Source organism: Hirundo rustica, chromosome 8, assembly GCF_015227805.2.
Source record: "Hirundo rustica isolate bHirRus1 chromosome 8, bHirRus1.pri.v3, whole genome shotgun sequence".
NCBI lineage: Eukaryota > Metazoa > Chordata > Aves > Passeriformes > Hirundinidae > Hirundo > Hirundo rustica.
In genome coordinates, this window is record NC_053457.1 from 21031163 (window position 1) to 21055692 (window position 24530).

The 24530-nt window shown below is 34.9% G+C and overlaps 1 long non-coding RNA gene across 2 annotated transcripts in view; it reads left to right on the forward strand.

Moving 5' to 3' along the window:
* LOC120755978 (uncharacterized) overlaps positions 1-24530 on the forward strand; it is a 58996-nt gene that overhangs the window by 17124 nt on the left and 17342 nt on the right. The window contains exons 3-5 of one of the 2 annotated variants that reach the window (XR_005701967.1): positions 16195-16353; positions 18531-18623; positions 19926-20031. The exons of the other annotated variant lie outside the window; for it this stretch is intronic. This is a non-coding gene — a long non-coding RNA (uncharacterized LOC120755978). Of the gene's footprint in view, positions 1-16194; positions 16354-18530; positions 18624-19925; positions 20032-24530 lie in introns of those variants that run through there. 2 annotated transcript variants of the gene reach the window in all.

Consider the following 24530-nt stretch of genomic DNA (forward strand, 5'->3'; position numbering starts at 1 on the left):
CATGGTGATGTTGATTTGAGGCATTTACCTCAGAGCTGACTTCATCAGTCATACTTTATTATCTTCTTGGGATGTGCTTACCTTGTTATTCCATAATTGGTTTTACCCAAAAAGAAACATTCAAAAAAAGCAAAGCAGAAAGGAAAAAGTAGATCAGAAGTAACCTATCATCAGCAAGGGGAACTGTATTAGCAAGTGTTAGTGTGTTACTTTACTAATTTCAATGCTCGAACTGTAACTTGGCCTATGACCAGCTGCTACAAAATATTCAGGCACCCACATCTTAATTAGTCTCTTAAAGTTTAGGAGAACACAGCATAGTACACACAAATCACTCTTGATTTTGTCTCCATGCCTTGGGTGACGAAAGTCAGGTCTAATAGGTTCCCTGTCCGGTTGTGCAGAACATTGCTGTGAGGTTCTTGATGTCTTGAGTGTATTTCCCGCTCACCCTTCCCCTGCAACGCCCTGTGGACCTACAGCTGGCAGAGACTAAGGACAGCTGAACTTTCACTGGATCAGCGACGCTTCCTCTTCTAAGGCTGTCTTCTACACACTGCTTGATATCGTATGTTCAAGGCCAGCTCTTTAAAATTCCTGTTTTCTTACGTTCATGGTCTGCTTTTTGGCATGGTAAAGCTTTGGCTATCACTGTTCTGTTATTAAAAGGCAGTTCCTGGTTTGTTTTCATAGGTCAAAAGCATTTCTTTGGGTTAAAAGTAATGAATAAGGAGTTTTGTGCATGTAAGCATTCTTCAGTGCAAAGATGTTGATTTCATGATCTGCATGCTTAATTGTCTGCAGGATGCAGAGATGCCACCTCAGATACAGCTGGTTACTTTGTTTATGTGTATGGATCCTGTTCTAGAGAAAAGTTTGTTTTAGTAAACTGTCTATTTAGACATTTTGGTCTTCATTTTTGATGAATTTTATTTTCTAGGAAATATATAGATTTCTGAAACTTACATGAATTTAACCACTTTTCCCCAAATTTCCATATATTGCTACATATATTGGAATATATCCCATATATTGACTTTGCTCAAGTCAGTGCTTCAGAAGCTCTGGCAGGATTTTGCAAATAATAAAGCTAACAACTAGTAACGTTTTTTTGACTGGATTCGAACACTATTGTAAAATGAAATATGTCCGTACAACTGCTTTTGAACAAAGGCATTATTTCAGTCACAAGGAGTTCAAGGGTTTGGGTGTTTTGTTTGGTTTTGTTTTTTACTTTTGTTTTTCTTGGGTAGTTTTGTTTGGTTTGTTGTTATTATTTGGTTTTTCCAAAGCTGGGGGGTGTTATGATGTGGTGCTGGGTTTTGCAGGGGGAGATTTTCACTGGTAAGAATGACAGGAGAGTTAAGGCTGCCTAAAAAGACCTTATCAGGTATTTTCCCACCATTTTTTATGTTAATTCCGCCTCTCAGCCGTGTTCATTTTTAATTGTAAAGAAACGTATTGTTTCTAATTTCCCACCACGTGGCTGTGAGCCATAAATGAGCAGGAACTTGGAGAAGGTGTGGATGAATGTCACAGCTAAACAGTGTTTCACAGTCTGCTTCTGCTCCTCTACCACCTTATGGTGGTTTCCTTCATAAAATAGCAGTAATTTTATGACTTTTTTTGACACAACAAATTCTCTGTCTTGTAAAATTTATTCTGCTACTCAGCGGGAATCTTTGCAAGTTCTCTCCAGCTGAAGCACAAATTTAGGTACATTTGTGCAGTCCTATAAATTGCTTTCTCACCATCTTGTGGTTTAATGAATTTTATTTTTCCTACACTACTAAATTAACATTCATTTAGAAAACCCAAGAAATTATGTAATTAAATGTGTGTAAGTGTAACAACATCAAAAAAAACCACTTTGTGTTAGGAGGTTGTTTTTTTTTTCCTGAAAAAGAGGCAAACGGATACACCAGCCTTTCCTGCAGTAATTTGCAGAGAACTCTGTGGGTAACTTATTGTACTTATGTTTTGAAACCTATCATTTCCTCCACCAGTGCCAATCAGAAATCAAAGCTCAACAAAGCAGAAATATGAGGACTAAATAGCAGATAAATGGTCAATAACCTAAGGTGTGAGTGGATAATGTATCATGTACCTTTCAGAAGGAACTGTAATTTTTTTTTTAACAGCTAATAACTTCTTTTCTAGTAAACTGCAATAAATAAGAACACCAGCAAACAAACAAAACTCAAACATTAAAAAAATCTTTGCAGAATACTATTATTCTAAGTTATTATTATAAGGTCTGAAATGACTTTAAATTAGTTATATAAGTTACCAAAATCACAATAGACACATAATAAACAAAACCAGTATTATTAGGATACATATGGTGTATTTCTCATCTGGTGGACATATGAAATACATTCTGAAGCCATTTTGTGTCTTCTAAAATAATGGACTGTTTATCTTCTTTGCTCTAGCATAAAATCTTGTATTATTTCTGAAAACCTGAACTCTAAAGAGCTCTAATAACCTTGATGTTTGTAAGGTGGAGAATATAATACCTCTCTCTTGTGATTTTCCACTTTACATTGCTGCAGAGCTTGACATTATTGGTTTCCAGTTCAGAGCCAACACCCGCAGACAGGGCTGAATTTGGTGAGGTTATTTCCCTTCACAGGCTTCTTAAGTCAGCAATTCAGGAGACATTCAGGAGCAAAAAACACATTTAAAGGTGTAGTTAGTCAAATTACATCCAAGTGCCTAACTCTCAATAATTTGTGAACTGATAATACAATATTTTTTTGAGAATGAGACTGTGCTCATAAAGATGTAAGTCTGTTTCTCTGAAAGTAACTTTATGTATTGGAAAGTCCTAATTTTCAGAGAAGTTAGTAAGAAAAATGATCTTAAAAATATCTAATTTCAATCTATCCAGGAAATAATCCATAAATGGGAAAATTTTTCAAGGAGACAGTATAGAAGTAAGCTAGTGCACATTTAAATAATAAAAAGATTTTTAATGGCACTGCATTTACCTGATGTATTGTGCAAATTGTTCCATCTAGTGCAGACAGTTCTAAACTTCTAGAGGTCTGCTTGGGATCCCAGAAGACCAGAACAATCCTCCGTCACCACAACAAATTTCTAATTTCTTTTCTTTTTTTTAAGCAACATCTTTTCTCACTTACAGTGTTCAGGTAATGCTGTCAGTGATGCTCTACTGAATTTTCCTGACAGAAACAATAGCTATCCAAAGGGATGTGAACTCCATGAGCTTTCACTGTTTGTTTATTTATTTATTCATTCATTTATTTAAAGATACCTGTCTGACAACTCTAGAAAAAGTCATAGCTTGACTGAGCAGTTGGCATCTGTTTTATCCTGTTGTTCTATTCATGGTTACATTAGGTATTCCTGAGCTTACTGAGTGTCTTCTTTCCTGTTCCACCACAATGTCAAAGTGGTTTTTTGTGGAGTGTGGTGTCTTTTTAAACAGTGCTTTCCTTCTTTAGCAGACACTTCTGTCTTCTCTTTCATTTGGCCTGGGCACAGACTGCTTGGGTGAAGATCAATTTTGATTGTGGTGCAGGAGCCTTATGTGGCTAAAAGCAAGATGTAATTCATCAAATGTCCCAAATAATCTGTTGCTAGATTTTATATTCCTATGCTTTACTCTTTCATTCAATATTACTTTTAAAAAACATGCTTGGATAAAAACAACTTAATGCTATTTTTAATTCTTTAAAATGTTGTTGCACAATTCACTCATGCCAGCAATCTACATAGATAGGGTAGGTTTCTTCAAGTGTAGTGTCCAAATGTATTTCTAATATTTTTTTTGTGCTTTGACTTTGAGTAATCACCTCAATCATACTGTGCATTTGGTGAATGTTTTTTGAGTAGCTTTTAATAATTCATAATTTCAACTTCCTCAATGAGAAGTATGTTTTAATAGAGGTGTGCTTGGTATGGCAGATTTATTTGTATTTTTTTTTTCTCTTCATATTTTATTATATTCTGTGTGCTACTACTTTACATCTGTAAATGTATGTATACCATTGCATGATATTTAGGTTTGGTGGGTTGTGGGGTTTTTTTGCATTACACAGTTAGTAATTAATTATTTCCCTATATCACAAAAAAATAATTTCATACTTGACACAAAATTAGGCAATGCACAATCCTGTTGCAAAATAACTTTATATCCCAGTTAACATGAACTGTCTCCACATCGTCATTGCCCAGTCAGAGCAACAGAAGCAAATAAAATTTATTTATGAATGTAATAAATCCTGTAAAAGTACTCCTTTTCTCTATTAAGTATTCTTTTATTGTAACTTACATGATTGGCTGTAGTCTGATAGAATACCTGTTCAGCAAATAGGAGCAGCAGGGTTGAACAGGTTTTAGGTCATAACTCTGAATGTTTTTAGTGTATTTTGGCTCACTTACCTGCTGCTTTTTTTGCCCCATGAATTTTTTTTTTTTTAAACAGAGAGGCAACTAAGAACAAGTAACACATTCTCTGTGCTTATTTACAACCCTTGCTTCCAATGTGCATCACAAAAGGCAGATGTTAAAGTGTGTATTCACACTGTATAACTTAAGGCACGTCAATGTAATACCTGGGTTAAGAGCTGCTCTGAAAATTGGCAGATTAGATGGCAAAGCAGAAGGGTGCCTAATTGTATTCTGGATGTTTTACTGGATCTATTAAAAATTTATACTAAGCACAGAAGAGAAGGAAATGCAGAGCTTTTACAATGAACTTGAAGAAAAATATTCAGTAAACTACCAAACATTCAGGTTGTTAGTGAATTTAACAGCCTGGATCGAAACCTTTTCTCTGCAATATGTAAAGTGCTCACTACATTTCAGACTGCTTATTAGTTTTTCTAACTTCCTCTGCATTAGAAATTAATAACCTTTTAACAAAATTTTAGTGGATCTCAACAATCCTTTAAAGCAGACGGAATAGAAAGAATTAAGTAAATAGATACCTACATGAAATCAGTATGCAATGTAAGTTTAATTAATTTTATCACAATTTATAATACTCGAATGGTACAGAATAACTGATTAATATTTTGAATTGATTTTTTTCTTTTATATAACAAGCCAAATAGCACACTGGCCCCATTTTAATTGATTAGTACAGCTATGGTCTTTGTCATCTTTTGGACAGTCATCAGCTTTTCTTGCAAGATGCAGAGTTTCTTTCAGGAGATCTCCTTTGGGTCTTGATTAGACCCAAAGTCTAATCCAGTGCTGTTCAGACAAACTTTCAATGATGCCAGAATTCGATATGCTTTACCTGTTACAAATTTCTCCTGCAAGGAAAAAGAAGGCTAGGGATTATGAAGAAAACAGTAAAATTAATGAAAAGATCAGAAATGAGTGACCTTTGCTGAATGAGTCAATAAGGGTTTGGGGGGAAAAATGTCAGTCAGGAACAGAGACCTTCAGCTGCAAGAGTTCACGTGGCCTTTATCTGGCCACATCCCTACCCCACCCCTGGCCTTTCCGACAAAGATGGGAATCAGTTAGGAGCCTGACACGGGAGAGTGGTTTGATCTTAATGCAATGGTTAGAAGTGAATCTGGGAATCACTGGGATGCATGTACTTTGTGTATGCAGTGGGTGTGGTGTCTGAGGATGCCTTCAGTGCAAGCAGAAAAATCCCCGTCATCTGCAGTGGCAGGAAAATAGGGAACAATTATGAAGAGGAAAGGTGTTATCACTCTTGCTGTAATTCTTTTTGCTGACTTGAAGGCACATCCTTGAGGTTGCAAGGTGGTCCTGCAAGCTCTCGCTCATTTGTCGAAGAGACACAAGTTTCAAAGGCTGCACCTCTCTGCTTATACAGATACTAAGACAATATAGTGATTGTGAACTGATATGAAAAAATTTGGACCTCGTTGAAATACACTGAGATTTTCAATACCTACAAATATTCTTCTGAATTCTTTTAACATTAAAACCTACCTCCATTATAATGATTACATGGACACCCTTTGGAGAGAAGCACAAAGTTAATGTACTACACCTTTGTAAATAAAAGGTTCTCTTTGTAAAGTCATCAATACAGTCATTTATCTACTTTTATATTTTTTAAACTATGAAAAATTATTTGAAGTACTTCAGAAAAACTCCAGTGTGGTTGAAGGATCTCTGCACACTTTATTAAAATTATACTTCATCCCCTGGATCACACCTGTCAACAGTCATACTTAAAAACATTTCAAACATAACTCCAAGTTTTTTAGATGTTACCAGATTAATCTGCCCCATGTCTTATGATTGCCATATCTTATATCCCATTTGTAACTTATATCAGTTGACTTTTAAAAAATGGTAGATGTAATTCATTAATATTAATTTTTAAATACTTTCTTAGTAAGATTTTACTTTGGCAGGTGGTTGTTTTGTTAAAACTTTTGTGTAAATGGAGCTTCCTAAGTGTATCTCAAAAAAATTTGTTTTCTTTCAGGTACTTCAGCAGAGGGTATACTTGCAAACATACTTACTGATGTTTATTGAGATTTATCCTCTATCAATCCTGTTCTCAGCTGAAATCCCATTTTTACTGCTGCGTTTGGGGACCCTATTTCTGGACCAGGATGAAAGGAGTGTTATTTCATGTAGCTGTGATTTCCAGAGGGAGGCTGAAAAGAAAGGCTTTGAGTACGGAGGAGCTGTGCAGAGAGGAGTGGTTTGCAGCAGAGTTGCTGTTGAACTCCGGTGCCAAAGGTGGTTTTGCAGCCGGCTGTCCCTGGGCTGGGGAGAGGTGGTGGCAGGCAGATTCTGCTGCGCTGCAGAGCAGGGATCCTCTGCTTCCACTCGCCTCCATGCTGCAAGGGAAGGGCGGGTGCCACCGGCTTGGTGTGGTCACCAGGGTTGTTTGGGGCTGGCTGGCTGGAGGGACTTGGGGACAGGAGGCTCTCACCTCACTGGTCAGGGCACCTTTGCTGCTGAAGTTCCTGATTTATAGCAAGGAGTGTTGATGTCTGAAGTTCTCCCAGTATTCACAGGGGCAGAACATTTGCTTAGTAAGAGTAAATTCAGCCTTTGCACAGTACTTATTCTGTGCAAAGACTGAATCTCAGACTGTCTTATGAATTTATAAGCTGATACAGCAGAATAATGTTGAGGTAACACTATTGGGAATCAAGAAATAGTCCTTACAGATTTTGGGGTCGCAAGCAGTGCAATACAGGCTTTTCGATGTTCATGGATCAAAGAGAGCAAAGAAAAGAAGTTTTTGAGATTTGATTCTGCATGAATATGCTTTTGTACTGTGCTCCACCTCTGGGGATATGGCATCTTTGGTCTTGGGATAGTATTAGCTTGACATCCCAAGGGCATGGCAGGAGCCCAGAGGGAATACACGCATTTTCCATCTAGGTTAGGTCCCTGCTGTATTTCAGTAGATCATTTTTCTTCAGCTTAATCCTTCATGTCTGCTACTATTTTAATAAGCAAGAATTTCTAGGCGTGAAAGCTTTTCAGTGTAAGTCAGCCACATCCTGAGTTTATTCTGAGATTTACAAATATACCTACAAGCTTTTCAAACTTTATTTTTCAGCAATTTCTTGAGGGACAGCTAATTTATTTTAAAAGCAGATTAACAGTTTTAAAAGCACTTCTTTTTTCCTCCAACAACTGATTAGAATTGTGTATTTCTTCATTCTTAGTGGCCATCTTCTATATTTTAACAGTGTTAAAATTATTATTACCTGGAGGTCCTTGCACAACTTTTTCATATAACATCACATTTTCTAAACTGTATACAGTTTTTCGATGGAAACTTCTGTCAAGGCAAATACCCTTGTTTTTTCCAGCTCCATAACACATGCACAATGCATATTATTCAAAAAGTAGAAAAAGGATAAAATTATTTTCCTTTCTCCAGTATAAACAACCAACTACTTTATATATGTGTGGAGAATTATGGCTTTGGCCACACTTAAACATCCCATAATATTTTCTGTATTCATCTTCCTGATTAAAACATTTATCAGATAGTACACTTGGTAACTCTTGAAAGTGTTTGGATAGTCACTTTTAAAGAACTAATAAGAAAGGATGCCTTTTATTATAGTTTACTAGATGCTCTTTTAAAATTATCCATAATGTGACAGTTACAATTTTCTTTTAGTTGCGGTAGATTGTGTTTAGCAATGACCTTTAAATGTTCTCATCATAGTACATTTTAGTCACTGCTTCTAATCCTGCAGGAAAAAAAAAAAACCTAAGCAAAAATGTCTGGCTAAAAATACACCTAATAATATTATAAATAACATAAAAGATAACTTTGGCCTTTTTCAAAGCTCTTAACCTGTCAAACCATAAGCTGCAAATGGTATTACTATGCAGGAACTCCTGGTTTTGCCAAAACCTTTGAGAAAAATGAAGGAAATGGCTTGTATTAATGGCTCTCAAAATTCAGGAGGAGTTGCAAAGAATAAGTTGCTTCTAAAAGGCATCAGCTCTTTATTTTTGTCAGAGAAGAGCAGTAAAGAATAAATCATTCCCCTTTTCTTTCTATTTTTATAGTGTTTTCTGAAATAAAATAATAGACTAGAGCTTAAACGTTGTTCTTGATCATGATATAAAGAACAGTCCAGATCATTTTATTAGAGTTAATTTAACCTTTAATATGAATAACTAATGTTCTTCATACTTTTCAGTTGACAGCCTTCCAGTTTGGCTCTCCATTCCACTTTAAAGTGCAGTTCCATCTATTCAAAAGTCATCTTGACAACACAGGGGGTCAGACTCAACTGGTTCAAAGCAACTTGACATAATATCACTTCTAACTCAGATTATGTATTAAAAGAAAAATATTTTAAGGTTCCTCTTTTGCATTCGGGTCTATATTAATGATTCTTGTAAGGTTATTAGTACAGTACTGTCTTGCAGATAGTAATTCAGAAATAATAACTGAGAAAGAAACTCGGTGAATATTGGTAGAGAGCAGGAGTGATGATCATCACTTAACAACTAAATTCAAGTTCTCTGTTTTCTATTTTCCAAAAATCCATGTTTATGCAGTTTGATTTTGACAATATGGTAATAAAAGAAATAGGCTAAATGATCTAAGTTTTGGTGAAAGACAACTGTGAATCAAGAATAACCCTCTGCTGGGTATTGTCCCTGGTATGCAGCAACCTTGTTTTGGAAAAATCATTCAGGGTTGAAAGTCAGGACATTGCATGGGAGGGGTTAAAGATCCTCCACATATACCTTTTGATGTCTTTCTTTTTGGACTATGTGACCTAATTAGATGAAAAATTAAGTTACCTGTTAGTAGAAACAGATTTACATGACCAATACTGCTCCTAGTGAAATAAGTGATGATGCTCCATTCATTTCAGTTTAATAAGTAAGGTTTGGTCTCATATTTGATATTCAGAAAGATTTTATTTGAAAATTGTGATTAAATTCTGTCTTGATATGGCTTCTCTGAACTTTCACAATAAAATTATTGCCTGTCTCAAGGAGGTTGGAAAAGAAAGTCTTCAGTCAAAGTCCCAACTGGGTGCTAAAAACATAGCTCTCTTGTGCACAGGGGTAAGGTGTCTACAACTCCCCATGACCTCAGGAAGAGATAAAAAACACTTCTCATTGCTAACTCCTAGGGTAGTATGCAGTTGGTGTTTTTAGCATCTGTATCCTCTTCCTTTTAAGTCCCTCCCTGAAAATTCTAAGCATTCCCCTTCTTTCATCCTGTGCACAAGTTTTTTCTTTATTCTGTTGCAGTAAACAGCATTAATAGGATGTCCTATATAATTTTGTACGGTACAGTTTGAAAGCATGAGGGTGCACGTTATTTGGAGAGGAACTCTTTTCAGTGGTTACAACACAATGTGAAATCAGCAACACAGTCAGCTCTGATGTTCCCAAAGAGTGTTTGGAGTATATTAGGATGTTGTTATTTCTTCTCATCCTCTTGTCATTAGGATATGGACAGATACTGTCTGTTCTCAAAGTGGAAAACTGCAGTCATCCTCCAGGTGACCAAACAGCCATTTGTTTTAAATAAAATTTAAAAAAAAATTGTAGATGGAAAGCATGGAACACATGGCCTAAAATTAAAGGTCTGAATGATGTAATATGGTTTAAATTTCATATTTCAAATCACAGACCAAATTTAGGCTACAAATGCATAACATTTAAAATGAATGGGACTTTTTTTTCCTTTTTTTTGTACCCTGGAACTTAGGCCTCAGGTTCACAGGATCTGCTGTTTCTTGATTGGAACTAGCTCTTGGTCTCTAGCTATCCACCAATTATGCCAAACTAATTTCCATTAATGATGACTCTCAAATTGTCCTTCACAAATTTTTAGTGTAATTTCTTTTTTGGCCTTGGGCTTTCAGAACCATACACCAAACTTACTGTAAATTAGCTCTAGAGTAAAGAACAAAATATTACACAGAAATGTGACCCTGTAATAATTAACAAGGTGCCCCAGAGGGTTCCATGTATTATGACACTCTTTTCTCTTCAGACACATTAGTGGCCCTTGTGATTCCTTGTAGATTCCAGAGCTGTTTTTACACAGATGACTTTGCAATCTGCATTAGTGGACCATCTGTCACAGACCTTGCAGTTGATGTAAAATGTATTTTGAACCTTGTGCATTTGATTGCCTAAAAAATGTATATTAACAAGTTGTTCCTATTTCATCTTGAGTTTGAATTCTGAAATATTTTTTGCAAATTTGCCATTTATGTGTTTGTTTTATTTTAAAAAGGTTTAGAGATTTTTGCTCATCTGTTTTTTATAGATATAATTTTTAACTTTTCATGCATGTATTTGATTACTTTATCAATTCCTATTGAATAAGACATGATTATTCTTCTATATTAGTAGGAGATGGTGTTCACGTGAAAGTCATTTAGGATTAGTTTCCTGCTCTTCACTACCACAAATTCATTTCAGTGATCATGTACACAGCGTAACTTTTGTCTTTTTACTTAAGATTCAAACAGTGTGCCATATTTCTATTTGATTTATTTTGTTTTTTACCTTTGTGATATCCACAAGGACTCCTGAATAGACTGAACTGATTATGCAAATATGAGGATTTTTGCTTGTGCTTCTTTACATTTACTCATAGACTCATTTATAGAAACATGAATATTTGCATGCTTGCATGTAAGACTACAAGTTTCTGAGATGTGGTCTTAATTATAATTTCTTTAACTAGTAACTTACTGGTATTCAGTGACCTGCATTCGACTTATCATTTTTATAAAGCCTTAGGTACAGCACAGTGAACATAAAACACAACAGACATAAAACACAATAGACATAAAACACATACTAAATATATTTTTCAAACTACTTTCATTTGTTGTTGGTTTGGGGTATGGGGTTTTGTTTTTCTACTGCTTATTTTTAGGTCCTAACATTGGAGGTTGTTATTTGAATGAATGCACGATGGTCTCCTCAGGGCTTTCATCTTGTTTAAATAAATTGAATTGAATTGATTTAGTGCTCCTATTACAATATGTTAAAACTACTCAGGCTTTTGAGGGATGTAACGTCACTGGGCTTTATTATGAATTACAAAAGAAAAAAACCATGGAACTGCTCAGCAGGTTGCTTTGACATTAGTTCAACCACGGTGTAATATGCACAAAACTCTCCCTTTGAGCCAAAATATTTGATTCAGTTTAATTGCATATTTTGTTTCAGAAAACAAAACAAGCAAGGTAATTTTTAGTTTCCTTGTATAGTTCATAGTTTTAAACGAAGAGTCTCCATCAAGTAATTATCTTTATTATAATATAAAACCCCCAATTATGGTATTTCTTAGTCCACCAAGAGAAGAAATAACATGACTTTCTTATGTCCAAATGTAAAGCCATCTAGAAACTAGGAATTTGGCTCCACCTATCACATGAGAGATGGCATGCTGGAAATCACTGATTCTGAAAATTCTTTGGAGAAAGGGTAGAAAACTAGGTGACCATTGTACTGATGGCAAATTGAAAGGGCCAGTGTGACTTAAGGCCTAGAAGCAGAATAATAACAAAATGCAGTGGAAGGATGGATACTATCTCTGTAGGAACAGGACAAGAGAGTTCTTTGTCATTAGGATATGAACTTTCCAACTTTTTACAAATTTGTATGTGGAATACTAGGATCCCTTTTGGAACTCATACTTTGAGAAAATGTTATAGTATTAGAATACTATACATTATAATATTGGAAAGGTTCAAAGAAGAACCACAAATGTGGTGGTAAGATGGGAAATGAGGGACTTTGCAGCTCTATCTGGAATCAATTCAAGGAAACCTTTCTGTTTGTGTGATGCAGAGGAACTAACTCAACTGAACTACTGCTAAACTGAACTAAAATTACCACTAAATATGTATGAACTATTGATTGTTTTTATAACAAAAAGTTTTGTTCTGGCAAATTCCTAAGGAATGAGAAATTCTTTAAGATCCATTTTTTTTAAACCTCATTTTATGATGTTAATGTATTGAAAATATCTAAAAGAATTTCATGGAGTAACTTTTTAAAAAGGCTCCAATTTAGGCTAAACAAAATATAAAATGCCGGTCTCCAGTATATTCTTGATGGCATCAATCTGATTTATTACAATCTCTTATCACAGCAACCATTCTTTGAAAATGTGCAGAAGTGGAACAATAAATCTCCTGTATAACTTCAGAAAAAATGATACAGTCTATGAATTTAATTTAGGAGTGTGTGAAGGTGTGTGTTGTGATGGTCACAGGAATTTAGATATCTGTAGCCAGTGGGAAAACATAGACATTTTCAGGGGACAAATCAGGTTATGGATGGTCGCGTTGCACAGGGGTGGTGTCCATCACAGCACCTTGGGTCCCGGGTGACGAGTCCCGTGACTGAATTTGAATTGCAACCCTAAAGTTCAGAACCCTCCCCTTAGAAGTATTTAGGCAACAAAATCTCATTGACATGTTTTCTCTTGGCTTCAATATCTAAATAATGTTAAGGATCTCAGCCCAAAAATATACATATCCAAGGATACATGGGAGCAAAAATGTGAATCCAAGTGGATGCTCTTCCCACCGGGCAGTATTTGTTCACACCCCAGGGTGCCCCCCACTGATTTATTTTAATAACATGAGGGAGAATGGAAATTACTTACTGGTTGTGAGGTATTCCTCAAAACCAAAATAATTTAGGCATTATAGAACATAGCCAGAAATATAAGATCTGCCAAAGTAATGCTGTAGCAAGCACAGCTCTTTGTTCCTCAATGCAGGCAAATAAGTAAAATAAGTGATGCTGTATTATACTACATTTATGAAACCATTATATCTATGCCCTCTATGCTTTAAAACAGCTATTGAAAAATTGGAAAACATTCCTGCAGGAGCCACAGCAATGATTTAAGGTCAGAAAACCTGACAACAAATGAAAGACAAGAAGCTCTATCTAGTTATTTTATTTTAAATATCCCTACAAAACCCTGAAAAGCAATTGAATATATTTATTGATATTTCCATGGAGAGAAAATTTCTGATGGCAAAGAGCTCTTTAATCTATCTGATAAATATATAAGAATGTAAGGTGAAAATATTCATATTTTACTGGGAACTTATGGAAAGCTAAACAGTGGGTGCATTTTCACTCCAAGTATCTAAATCTGGAGAGGTGTTTTTAAGTTTTGGGTTGAGTTTTGTTTGCTTTTAAAAAAGGAAGTTTTAAAAGTTACAGGATTGATTTTGGGCATGTTTATGAAACGATGAAACTCTGTTACAGGATGCAGGTGTCAGGTGATGACTGATGACAATAATCCGCCTTTCTTACCTTCCTCAAATATCATCTCAGTAATTTGCAAGTGAATATACTATTAAGATGCAGAAATTGTGGGATTTTCCTTTCTTTTAAAGTGCTGCTGTCTTATGGATTTATTAGCATGAAAAAAAAAAGCAGTAAAATTCACCAAGAGTGAAATCCACTGCTGGCAGAAAGCCAGAAAAGAGAAGCGCTCCAGTTATCCTGTGCTTGAGATCTGTTATGACATGGTTTTATTGAAAAAATGGTGGGACTGGGATTCTTGAACAATTATTCTCCAATGGTTTCTTGTATGCTGTGCTGATACCACTGTTATATCAGAACATCTCAGAAATTCAATTAATTTACAATTTGTAGCACTCACGAGGAACTACTGTTTTCCCAGACAGAGCTGAGCGAGATTAAAAAGTTTTCCCAAGGTCATTCTCAAAGTTACTACTGAGGTAGGCACTAAATAGAGCCAAAAGTAAAACAAAATTTTATTCTATTTATTTAGACTTTTCTTTGTGGAATATAGAATAAAAGCAATTGTGAGTTTTTATTAAAACTTTTTACAAATTTGTATGTGGATAAAAACATTATGGTTTGTTAAAGTATTTTTCCTTGAGCTAGAATTTTTGAATTTGTTTTGGACATAAAAAATCCCAAACAAATGAGAAGTCCTATTCAAAAAGTGGTTGTTGTTTTGCTGTTACAAAGGAATTTATTTTATTTCCCCACTAAACTGAGTTTGTGCAAAATCATCAAATCTGCAGATATTCCTGTTAAAAAGAAAATAGCTCTTTTTTTCAACTTTTTTTGAAACTCTACTGATGAAACCATTGTATATGCTGGTTTCACAATCCAGTTCCTTAATTGAAAGTTCATTCTTATTTTTTAGGGCATAGTAAGAGATACGTAGTTTTAAAATAGATAAAAGGTGTATGACTTAAAAAGAGAGACTTGGCAAACTTTGATTCGTGGTTCATTTTATAGTCATTGTAACCATTCCATTTTTCTTTTGCAATGTAAATTCTGAATACATTGTAGTGGTAATGATAGAAAATCTTACCACTTTGGTATAGAAGAAGTTTTGCAATTAATTTTAATTCAAATAACCAAAAATATATTTATGTACATTCTGACAATATCAGTTATAAAATTCATTTGACTGCTAAGATAATGAAATGCTAGAAGGTGGAAAAGAAAAGAATGGAATGGAATTCTTTGTATCTCCTTGTGCTCAATTTCTTTTTTGGAATTGAAACGTAGTTCTATGACACATGAGGCACAGATTACTGAACACACCTGGTAAAGTTTTGCCCTGTTTTGACTCAGTTCTGAAAGACTGAAAAGAGGCAATTTTGATTTCGTTTGAGCACATCTTTTCTAAGAATTAGTCACAGATTACTTCAAGGTGTTTATGAACTTTGCAGGTTTTTCTCGTTCTCTTGAAATGCTTTCTTCCCCACCCCTTGGCCAGTTCACACTCTTACCAGTATAAATCAAATTTTTTTGACAATAGCATCTGGAATTTGGAATATATTTATATTATGTACGTGAAAATAGTTATATTATATTCTAATTTCATATATAGCAATGGATTTCTATGAAGCATCAATAAATCATGAAAGATCAAAATAATAAATACTAGGAATAGTGATTTATAAATATCTGCTCTTTTTACATGTCTGTATACGTATTATTTATAAAGAATTTAATTACATACTCATCTTGAAAGCTGATGTATTTTTATACTTGTTTTGCAACTTTGCTGCTTTGATTTGCAATAGGTTTAGATTTCTTTTTGTAGCTCTGCATCTGCACTTAAATAGATATTGAGTGTGAAGGTAGGCATGGGGAGCAAAGTCTTTCATACATTTTGAATTACTTTTCTGCAACAAAGTGTTGTTTGGCAAAGTTCCAGAAGATACAATAGTACTTGACAAGGAGACTGAGAATCTTCTCATTCTTTAATACATGCACACTTCTGTCTACTATTTCATCACTATCCTCAGAGATAAAGCTGAAGCTCCTATTCCCTTTCTGTTGCAATTACAAGGAAGTAGGGAAGAGTATTTTTAGGTTTAAGCCCCAAGTAAGAGAGAACCCAAGGGAAACTGCAACCTAAATGAAACTTTGGCCTGTGAAATAAGCGTTTGAATTCTAAAGCAATAGGTGACTGAAATAATTGCCAGAAACATGAGTATTTACATGGTTTATCACTCAGTGCAAGGGTATGTGTTATGGGCTTACCACTGCATATTTGCATAGCAGAAATAGTCAAATCCACTTAACTGGGTGAAGGTTACTCTTTGTCTCACAAAATGTTTTGATGTTCAAGGAAGAAAAAGAGTACAAAAATATTTTCGTAGGACATTGAAGCCAGAAAAAAATACCCAAAACCCCAAAGGGTTCTGAGCCAACTGTGCACCCTCTATCACTTCTAAGAATTGCAGATTGAAAGAACAAGAGGCAGCAATTGCAAACTGCAAGGGAAATTCCAGCTGAACATAAGGAAAAAAAAAAAAATCACAATGTTTAAGATCTGGAGTGTTGCCAAGAGAGACCGTGAAAACACCATCCCTGGAGATATTTATAATTTTCCAGGTAAATGTTCAACCCCATACATTATGTGGTTATTTCTTCCCTGCTTTTAATCATCTTCTACTGCCCTTTGATCACCTGTTAGATAATTCAATAGGATAAGTACTAGCAGTAGTAACTACTGAAAACTTCTTTGTCTTCTTGAAATAATTCCATGGAATTTACTGGTACAGATAGATAATTTTCTAAATTACAGTAAAACCAAATGCTTGAAATAGAGAGCTTAGAAAATGAATTGTCAGGAAAGGTTTCCTTTCCCATAAAAATGAATTAAGAGGGATATAACTTCATACTCAAATACAGCATATTGTAATTAGTTTATCTTTCTCAAGGGAAAGAAGGAAAAGCCCTAAAGTAGTATTTCAGATGGAATTCAATTCTTTATGATGAACACAGTTATTCAGTAGCTAATGTGTAATGGCCAATGTTTTTGCACAAGCCTAACCTGCATGCCTGATGTTATTAAACAATGCTATGTTGCTTTTTAACATTAACTTACTCATTCTGTGCATTGGAGTATTGATCTCTCTTTTTAGGAAATTATAGTGGAAATTTACTATGAATCACAAAGCAAAAAATCATAGCTCTGAGATTTCACTGCACACATTTCTCAATCCCCATAGGCTTAGTAAGTAAACTAGTCTGATGGAATACTCACAGTCAACTTTCAGCTGGTTTTCACTGCACTGACCCATACACTTGTCTAGGACTTCTACATGACAAGCTCCAAATGTCCCGTAATAATAATAAATCTGTAGGATTTGTAAAAATTGTACAAATATTTTAGGAGAGTATTAGAAAGCAATTTAGTTTGTCAATTCTTCCATTTCATCCACATTCCTCTGTAGGTAAGAGGAACTCGATAAAGCTAGTCAGAACAGAATCTGTAATTATACCAAAATTGCAATTCTTCTAGATCATTGTAATTTGAAAACAGATTGGTTTCCTAATTTGACTGACTGGTCCCTAGACTCTCTTGCATGATAGAGTATATCCTAGACAGTTTATCTTATTTTGATGAATGGGATAACCTGTGGGAACAATTAGTTTTACAACACAGCTACAAAGGAAGTGTTCTCTTACTTGATATTCAGAAAATATTCAAAGCACTGTGTTGAGAGTAGATGGAAAGTTAAGGCAGAAAGGTTGACAAGCCTTATATAATCCTCAAATTTAATACTAAACAGTGAGGAGGAACTGGAAAAAACCAGAAAATTTTTGCTCCATTTCCAAATATATTTCATTACTCCATTTAAACTTCTAATTTTAAATTTTAGCCTTCCACACATTCCTGTATGCTGCTACAAGGCCTTGAAAATGAAGATTGCTAAATAAATTAAAGGGATTTTTTAACTTTTACCAGTTTAGATAAAACTTATATAGTTGCTCTTCTATTTCAGTGGAAAAGAATGAATCTTACTACAATGGTGGGGAAGAAAATCCTCTGATTTTGGGAAATAACTGTTTAAAGCCATATTTATTACTTTAGTAAAACTCCATAATATTCAGAAAAAATGGTTGCATATCCTATGTTCTGTCCTCTAACAAATATTAGCTCAGCATTCCTGGACTTATTTACATTACACTCTAAATGATGGGGAGTTCCCCTCAAGAATTACAGAAAATTTAAGTGTTAAAAAAAGTTTTAAAAACTTTTTAGCAATACTCTTAGAGTAGTACACATGCAAAAATTCAAACAGATCATAAATTGTGATTAAATTTAAGACAAATCAAGTATTCTATCAGCATATCTTTTTGGTATTAAGGATAATAGAAATAATACGGATTGTGTGATATTTATTGAAATTAATAATTTTAATTATTCATAATAGTTTCATGCTTGAATTAAATTAATTAATTGTATCTATCATACTTTGATGTGTGAATATTTGTGCAGCTGATAAGTGATTATATTAAATTATATAGAAATAGGATTCTAATGTTTTAAATATCAAGTTCTCAGCCTATGTCTCCAGGTCCCCTAAAATAATTTGCTAATATTCATAGCTTTGTGGATTCTATAATTATAAAAAAAAGCCCAAGCAACCAAACCTTGTGACTTTGTGCTCCTGCAACTGAGGTTCCTAAAGATATCCTAGAGCCTTATTACTATAATTTTAATTGTAAATTTGAGAAGGATGGACCTCATAACTTTGTTCCTTTCACCTTCTCGTTCTTAGCCTGTTCTAGTATACCCATCACGGCATGGTGAGGGATCAGTGCTGGTTTTCAGGACGTTATCAGTTCAGAGTGCATTTGTGCTTGAAAAAAAGGTGAGCCTGACTGATTCTGATTTGAGAAAAATAAGCTTGTTACAGCCAATTTCATTATGTTTAGTCCCCCCTAATTTACTATTCTTCGTATGTCACAGAATAGGTAGCAACATGCCATGTAAGACTGTATTTGTCTTCACAGCAATGCCAGGGCCTGACTAATCTTGTCCCTTTAAAGATGCATTTTTAGGGGTCTAATCCAACAACCACAGATATCAGATATAAAGAAATTTCTACCAAACCCAGCGAGTGCTGTAGCACTGCTGAATAAGAGGTGATTCATGTAACAAAATAAAGACTTTAAAGAAAAAAAATTCTATGTAAAATGTAACCTTAAACAAGTCCCATAACTACCAAAAAAATTCCGAAATATTTTTAATGGTTATTGGAGCTGATTAAATTCTTGAGCTGTTCATGGAATCACAGAATAGGTCAGGGTGGAAAGGATCCTTGTGGGGGATCCAACCCCCCTTCTCAAGCAGGCTCATCCTAGGGCACATGGCACAGGGTCCCACCCAGGCACTTCTCAAACATGTTCCTCATTTGATTGATAAATTCTTATCTTCTTCTGTAAAGCATGTTCTTCCCATGTCTTTGAGCTGGCAAAGTTTCACCATCAGAAACACAGAGAGGAAAAGATCAGGATTACTAAATCCTAAGAGGGCCTTTTCTACTGCTTTTCCCCCCCTCAGTTATTTTATTTTGGACTTATGAATCTGTGACCCAAGAAATAAAATACTTAACTGTGCTTACAATGCAGAAGGAAATGCTTAACAGCATGTTGATACGAATTTTCTGATTGTACTTCAGAAGATGTTTAGCAGTTCTTAGTAACAATAAATCTCATACATATTCTACGGTTCTTGAAACAGAATTTTATTGTATAGCTTAAGTAAAGATCAAGTGATATTTGTTACATGTTAGATTTATTTTGCAGAAGTCAATCATAAATTTCTGTTTGGAGAAAAATTACTTAAAAATATAAATGGAGTATGTTTAGAAGAAAGTATCAGAAGCTATTGCTCATTTTAAGATTAAATGGGATTCTTGTTTAATTTTGTAAATGCACCATGCTTTATTAAGCATGATTAAGTCCTGTTGCCATAGCAATCCATTCTTCACAGAATGAAACTCTTGTACTTTCCTGTTGTATTCCTTTATTTAGAGCTAGTTTCCTCCATTCTGATACATTTTAGTTTGTATGAATGCTAAAAGGAGAAAGTAGTAAACAAATTCTCAGGTTAGTGTTCTTGATGACATAATGATGCAGCACAGTAAAGTTTGTCTTTGTGTTTTCTTTAGGAATGAAGAGATGGAAATATGAGACTTTGCTATTTTTTTTTTCCTTGTAAAGTAAAAATCAATTTAGGAAACTAAAGATTAAAAAATCAAGATTAAAATACCTGGAAGTAATGTGGATTGTAAAAAATTTCTGTGTTTTAATATGAGTTATAAAAAGATGTCTGGGCAAAGTTCTGAACTTCAATTGACTTCGATCACCCCCAAGTTACTGATATCTTGTAGATGTACATTGCAATGTTCCTTTGTATATTTTAAAATAGGTAATATAAAATAAAACATCTTGACTTGTTTTCATGAATCTGATATTGCACCTTCCACAAGATCACAACAGTCCTTATCTAAGTTTTCTACATGCAGACCTCCATATGCATATATCACACCACCTTATTATTTTCAGCTAAAAATTCAATGTCTTTTACTTTCTACATTTAAGGAAACTGAGAAGAATCAGTTAGAATTCAGAATCATTAACGGAATAGTTAAATGATTTACATGTCTTGCAATAAAGCTGTGTTTGTTAATGGGTTACTCTTATGGTGTGACTGACACTGAGGGCTGCAATATGGAATGTGTTCTGGTTGAGAAGGGCTTGTCTCTGAGGAATAGCATGGATTTTGTGTGAGTAGGTTTTTGTACTTGGTTGTCTTTTTGCTAAACATAAGACAGAAAAAATAGGTTATTTAACTTCCTGAAATTAACTTCTTTTAGCCTTACTAGCTGTGCCATTGAAATTTTTTGTGTGTTGTTGAAGATGTACTACTTCCTCAACACCTGCTGGTCTAAATTACTTGGAGACACTGGGAGTATACTTGCTTTCACAGGTATTTCTAGCAACTAATTACCTGTGAAAATTCATTTGGTTATTTTCAACTTGAAATGACAGGAAGTGTTAGGAGAGCTGTAGGTGAGGTATATTCCCAGCTCACCCACCTCTAATTTTTAATTCTATTTATTGAGTTTTAGCATAAAGGCTGTATTTCTGCTCCACTGACTACTGTAACAATAATTAAATAATTCAGGTTTTATTTCTATATGAAATTAATTCTATGCTATATTGTATGTAATACTTATGGAATGGTATTCTATTTTATAGCAGGAAAAAATGTTCTAGTAAATTGGAAGGGACAGTATGTGCTATTCTGGACTTCCCTCATTACCCTTTGTACAATCAAAATCATAGTCTCAGTTATCAAAGTTCAATAGAACAGTTGCTTTCCTGCCCTTCACCACCCCCCCCCCCCCGCAAAAGTCCTGTAGGATGCAAATATTTTGTGGCCATATGTTCCATGTCTTCAGATTTCACCCAATAACTTCTGAAAAAATTAGCTTGTTAGCTAAAGATCCAGAGTACTCAAAATTGGACAAGTTTGCCTCTCATGATTCATATTTTTCCCAATAGAGCATTTAAAAGAAACATTTGATTTAGTGGAAGTTGGAGACTGTAAAATCACTGGTATTCCCTATTGTGTGGCAACCAGACTTGATTCCATGATTTATAAATTTATGCTACAAGGTGTTGCTCATCTTAAGCATTTATTTGTTCATGAATATACAGATATGCATAAATTGTCTATTTTCTGCAACTACTCTTTCCCAATTTCATCTGTGAATTAAACCAGGCATTTTAAAATGATACTCTGACTTAAAAAATGTACCAAAGGGTTATTTTTATATGGTGTACCTTCTGTCTGTATTTTCATTCCAAAGGTGTGCTGATTGCCTGAGTTTCACTGCAAATTACCTACCTGTTATTCATAGTGCAATGCCTAGGTAGACTTTCGTTGTTGTATCGGATCAAAATTTCGGAGGAAGAACTTTTACCATAAAAAATAGAGGCTTGCACTTTTTAAAAAGTAATCTGTAGGCAATTGTTATTACTTGGTCATCAATTTTCACCCAGTAATTTTGGCTAAACTCTATTGTTTTTATTCATCTATTGAAGAAGACAAGTTGGTCATATCCACAATTTTAAATCCATATAAATATTTCCTCCAAAATGGATTGTTCATTGTGGCTACATATTTTCTTCATAACAGAGTGTATAATATGTGCTACATCCAGGTGTCTGGGTTAATGTTACAGCTCAGCTGTTTAGGTAAGTTCAGGGCACACTTTATATTTTCCCACTACTTTCTGTGGCAACCTACCCTGCATAAAAGAGCCAGGAAGCAGCTGTGGTACAGTCTGGGCAGTTTTTCTGGAATGGTTGGCAGGTTGGGTCTATTGGTCTTTTCTGACCTAGATTCTTAGAGAATCCCTTGTTATTCTAAACATCCCTTTCCAAGTCCAGTTAAATCTTTGCTTTATCTTTTCTATTCCTATCCCTACACATACAAACCATATTTCAGCACTCTTCTCAGGCCACACATCCCTGCTTCCACTGTGAACTCATGTTTTATTTCTCAGTTTCAGGAACAGGTCCATGATTATCCAGAATCTTGGTGTTCAGAGAGAAAAAATGGTGAAGAAAGCAGAGCAATTAAAAACACATAGTGTCATTCTCCTGTTTATTCGGGATTCCAAATGGATTGTGGGTCAGCCAAGGTAGTCAAGTTGATTCTTAAGAACAAAGATTTTGTGATGGTCCTGACTGAAGTCTGAAGACATTGACATCCGGTTCATTAATAAGCACTGCCACTTAGATATTTCCCTCCCTTTCCCCTTTCTTAGATAAGATTGTTTGTGAATTTGCTTGCAATACTTTTTTGTGTCTTTCCCTTTGTGTAGCAAAATACATTTATAATTAACAATTCCTCCAATTTTATATTTTTCAATCTTTTCTTTTTACTCTATCTAGATCTTTATGCACATTGCCTGAAAATGGATTTTTGGAAGCTTTTCAGCACTCAAAGGTCTCATATTATGTCTGTAAATGTCTCTGATTTCTCTATTGATCAATCATCTTTTTTTTGTCTGCCTTTCATTTTTAAGCTATCTCAAAGAATATCTATCCCTTTCTTTTACTGGTTAGACAACAATGAGAAAATTGTTCTCCAAAATAAGCACAATTGATGCAGTTTTTTGTTTGTAATTGCTTATTTGATCTGTCAGTCATCCCACCAATTTCAAACGCAGAAATAAAAGTTGGACTACAGAAAAATAGAATGAGGATGAGTACTCTTTAGCCTTCTACACAAGGCTATAAATGCAAAGAGATTTCTGACTAACTTCTGTCATATCTTTGAATAATGCACTTTAAACATAATGGTTTTATGCATGATTTAGCAATTGAACAAAAATAAAAGGCAGATTTGGAATATCAAAATGTTTAAAAGGCAAAAATATCATCTTCTGCAAAGAAAGAGCAAGTCTGTAAGGAAAAAGTTACAGATATTCTAAAAGAGAGAAATATGTAAAAGGAAAATAGAAATCTCTAGTGTCTCAAATTAAGCAGATATCATATTATGAACATTTTCTTGGTAATTTTTCCTGGAACAGTTCCCTGTTTTGCACTTAATTAGGTGCAGGTATAGTTTTCATGTGGCTTTCCATTTTCTGTCGATGATAAGCTGAATGGGATTGCAATAACAATAACAGAAACAGCTGTGTTAGAGCTCCAGTTCTGAAGGAACAACAACTGTATATCAAGAAACAGAGTCTGAAGACAATTAGCTCCACATGTTGGGGCACGCACAGAGAAAACCCCTCCAATTCAAGTGTGTCTGCACATCAATGAGTGTCAAAGAAGATGGGTAGCATCATAAGAGATAGAAGACAAAGGAAATAATTATATTTAAAATATCTGGAGCAATCATTGTGACACACACACCCCCACACCCACACACCTTGACGCTATGTAACACTCTTCATTCTGGTCCTCGATTTTCTTCCCTGTCATTTTGCTACCCTGCGTCATAGCTAAAGTTACATTGTAGACTCCTTGGGGGAAAACACTTCTGTCTTAATTTGTTTTGCAACCTGCCAGCACTCTTAGGGTGCTGTAAGGGAACAAGCTGGTTCTCATTAGCTTGCAGATGTATTTTGATACAAGTAACAGCATGTGATTGGTTTGCTAACAAGATTGGCAGAATCTGGGGGGTTTCCTCCATTATTTCCTGTTACCTTCTCCTGTCCCTGCGTAAACCTGTGTGCACATGGACTTTCATGCAAATACTCCTTTGTTAGAACTCAGTCCTGCGTATTTGTTAAAACAGGATAGTTTCAGGGTATAACCAGCAGTATTTATTTCATTTTGTATTTCAATGTGGCTTATGCTTAAAAGGAAACACAGGTGCTCAGAATCTCAAAGGATGTTCTCAGAAATTCAGCTTGTTTATGCTTAACTGAAGCAAAACTTACGATAAAATCAGAGGAGTTACAGCCTGTAAGTTCGTGAATGTCTGCTGTTTGTAAAATATCAGATCTCAGCTGATGGCTCAGTGGGAACTGACCTTGTGTGGTACAGGATTTCTTCATCTCTCACTGGCTTCAGTGAGAGTGGAAAGGTGCTCAGCACGTGATGGCAGGTAGCAGTAGAAATTTAAATGCCCAAATCACTGAGTATCTGAATATTAAGACTGAGTAATAGAAGATTTTATACCTGCAGAACAGTGGGATGTCCTCAAAATGGGCTGTTGTGGTTTCTCTTCCCTAAGTTTAGAGGTC